General features: G+C 38.7%; 1 non-coding gene across 1 annotated transcript; it reads right to left on the reverse strand.

Moving 5' to 3' along the window:
• Positions 1 to 990: 990 nt before the first annotated feature.
• Positions 991 to 1,097, reverse strand: LOC128294459 (small nucleolar RNA R71). The gene has a single exon (XR_008284769.1). It is a non-coding gene; the product is annotated as a small nucleolar RNA R71 (small nucleolar RNA).
• Between the last annotated feature and the right edge of the window lie 2,435 nt (positions 1,098 to 3,532).

Consider the following 3,532-nt stretch of genomic DNA (forward strand, 5'->3'; position numbering starts at 1 on the left):
TTCAATTGCTTTTCTTCAAGTCTTGTTCCAAATTTTCTCTTTGCTTTAATTAAAATAGTTAATTAGTCTAGATAATTAGTTTAATAAATAAACCCTTTTATTTTTAGGCTAGATAATAAAATGATAGTTATTTCTAGTACTTTTGGTTCCCTTGGGTATGATATCCCGGTCTTGCCATTACTATACTATTGTTTGATAGGTGCGCTTGCCTTTTCTTCGCGATAATAGTTAGTCTAGGTTTGATCTTCATTATAAATATTTATTACTTGTTACAAATCACGCGATCAAGTTTTTGGCGCCGTTGCCGGGGATTCAATTTTAGTTGTTTATTTTTCTTGCAATTCAATTTTAGTTGTTTATTATTATTATTATTATTTATTTATTTACTTATTTTTTCTCTTGGTAGGTTTTTATAGTTTATGACTAGAAGAAACCCGTCAGGACCATTACTTTTTGACGAAGAAATTGACCGCACAGTTCGTAGAAATCAAAAAGAAATAAGGCATAGCTTACGGTACACGGAGAACGAGCGAGAAGATGATACTCAACCCCCAAACGACGAGATGGCTAAAAACCAAGGCAATTTGCTACATCCTGCAATTGTGGCTAATCAAAATCCTACTCCACATACTATGTATGATTATGCTAAAGATTCTTTAACAGGAACTGAATCTAGCATAGTTAGATCTGCTGTAGCTGCAAATACTTTTGAATTAAAACCTAACACTATTCAGATGATACAGTAGTTTGTTTAGTATGATGGTTTGCAGGATGAAGATCCCAACGCTCACTTAGTGAACTTTCTGGAATTTTGTGATACATTTAAATCAATGGCATTTCTGATGATGCCATACGTCTTCGGTTGTTTCCCTGTTCACTGAGAAACAAAGCTAAACTGTGGTTGAACTCGTTACCACGAGGGTCTTCACTACTTGGGAACAAATGACCGAGAAATTTTTACTGAAATATTTTTCGCCGGCTAAAAATGCTAAATTACGTAATGATATCTCTTCTTTTGTGCAGATGGATTTAGAATCACTTTACAATGCATGGGAGAGATACAAGGACTTACTGAGAAGGTGCCCTCGCCATGGGTTACCGCTTTGGCTTCAAGTACAAACATTCCATAATGGCCTGAATCCCTCGACTTGATGCAGCTACTAGCGGAACCATCAACAATAAAACACTAGAAGATGCCTATGAATTTATAGAGGAGATGTCATTGAATAACTATCAGTGGCAAGTTATGAGGACAAAGCCAATGAAAACAGCTGGCATTTATAACATCGATTCAGTCACCATGCTCTCTAATCAAGTAGAGCTTCTTAATAAAAAGGTTGACGGTTTACTTGGTTCTACGCAGGTACATCCAGTAATGAGGTGTGACTCAAGTGGCGGAGGTGTGCATACAGAATACCAATCCTTCAATCCTACAACTGAAGAAGAACAAGTCAACTATGTGGGTAACAATAACTTTCGATCTCAAAATAACCCATACAGTAATACTTATAATATAGGTTGGAGGAACCACCCAAATTTCTCCTGGGGTGGTCAAGGGAATCAAAAGCCACAAAATCCACAGGGTTTTCAATAGCCACCTTATCAACAAGAAAAGAAACCAAACCTTGAAGAGATGCTTTCTAAATTCATCTCGGTGTCAGAAACCCGTTTCCAAAATACTGAGACAACACTTAAGAATCAACAAGCATCGATCCAAGGACTCGAAACTCAGATAGGCCAGCTATCCAAACTAATCTCTGAATGACCACAAGGTAGCTTACCAAGTAATACTGAGCCTAATCTGAGGGAACACCTTAATGCAATTAGTACTCAAAATAAGGAAGGATTCATTGCACCTGAGCCAGAATTACAGCAAGGCAATGCGATGAACAAAGGTCGAGAAGAGGTAAACGATGATGATCCTAAACAGGTAAGTACGAATTATGAACCTAGTGTGCCATATCCTAAAGCGATGACAAAAGAAAGAACAGAAGAATAATTCGGCAAGTTTGTCAAACTCTTAAAGAAATTACATATTAACATACCCTTTATTGAAGTTCTGTCGCAAATGCCCAACTCAGCAAAATTCTTAAAGGAACTTCTAAGCAATAAAAGAAAATTAGTCGCTACATCGCATGTGGAACTCAATGCAGTCTGCTCAGCTATTCTAAAGAATAAGCTACCTAACAAATTGAAAGATCTAGAACCTCCTTGAACTAAGACAATGGAGATAGTGCACTATTATCAAGTAGCGAACAAAGACACCCATGAGGAATGAAGGCTTCAAATAAAGGAGCTAGATGAATGGCGACCACACAAACCGAAACTGACAAAACATGATAAACTGAAACTACGCCAAAACAAGCCCGATACCTATCCTAATCAACTTAAGGTTGGTGATAAAGTCTTACTAGATGTCGCAGATCCCCACATTGTCACTACCACACCAAATGAGGAAATCCCTCTTACGGTACTCAGTATTTTTCCATTCAGTATGGTGGAGGTGAGTCATCCCAAGTTCGGCACTTTTAAGGTAAACAACCTAATAGCAGGAATGATGAGTATGAACTCCTCAAACCACCATGATCATTCAACAGAGAGGTAAGTCGAGCTTAGACTATAAATAAGTGCTTCTCGGGAGGTAACCCGAGCACTAACATATTTTGATTTCTTTATTTTTAATTTCTAACACTTTGAATCATTAACTTAATTTTTAAATTGCAAAGTTTTTCAGCACACACGGCCAGGCACATAGGCATGCCTAAAGCTGTAGCCAAACAGGGGAAGAGACACGGCCGTGAGATTTGGTCGTGTTGAAGCAGGACATGATTACCCTTTTTAAAACCCTAGCTGAAATCTACCCTTCCCCATTTCCTAATCCCTATTTCGGCCACCATTCCCCAGATTCTCACTTCCCCAACCCCCAAACCACCCTCAAATCCACTCCCCTTGAATTAATTCCCACTTTTTTTTCTCTCTACCCTCCATTTTTCCTCTACATGGCTATATCCCCGTACAACACGCCCCTGTTCACCACCAACACGCCTGTGCACCGCCCTATAGCAGACTTTGGTTCACTTTCTCAACCTTATTTTTCCAATTTGTGTTGCTACATTAGTATTCTACATGCTTTACATAGATATTGTTACTATTACAATATGTTTTAGACAAGTTAGGAATTTGCTTTAGATTTTTCTATATTTGAATTGTTTAAGCTACTAAATAGCATATACTAGTTTTAGGCCTCTTGCTTAACTACTGATGTATCTTGGATTCTATCAATGCTCATGTCTTTTTAGGAGCATTATGTCGTCATCGAGAGGCAAGAAGGCCGCGGTCCCATCCTCAAAAAGACGTAGGGGACCGAGTTCTTCCTCGGTACGTGTTACAGTTGAAGTTCAGCACCCATTCCTTGAATTTCTACAAGCTTTGCAGGAGGAGCTATTTCAGATACTACGCGCACGACCCCTCACTACAGGTCACTAAATTGACTGAACTGCCGTCGAGCAAGTTCAGCTAGCTAATGCTATCC

Source organism: Gossypium arboreum, chromosome 6 (genome assembly GCF_025698485.1).
Source record: "Gossypium arboreum isolate Shixiya-1 chromosome 6, ASM2569848v2, whole genome shotgun sequence".
NCBI lineage: Eukaryota > Viridiplantae > Streptophyta > Magnoliopsida > Malvales > Malvaceae > Gossypium > Gossypium arboreum.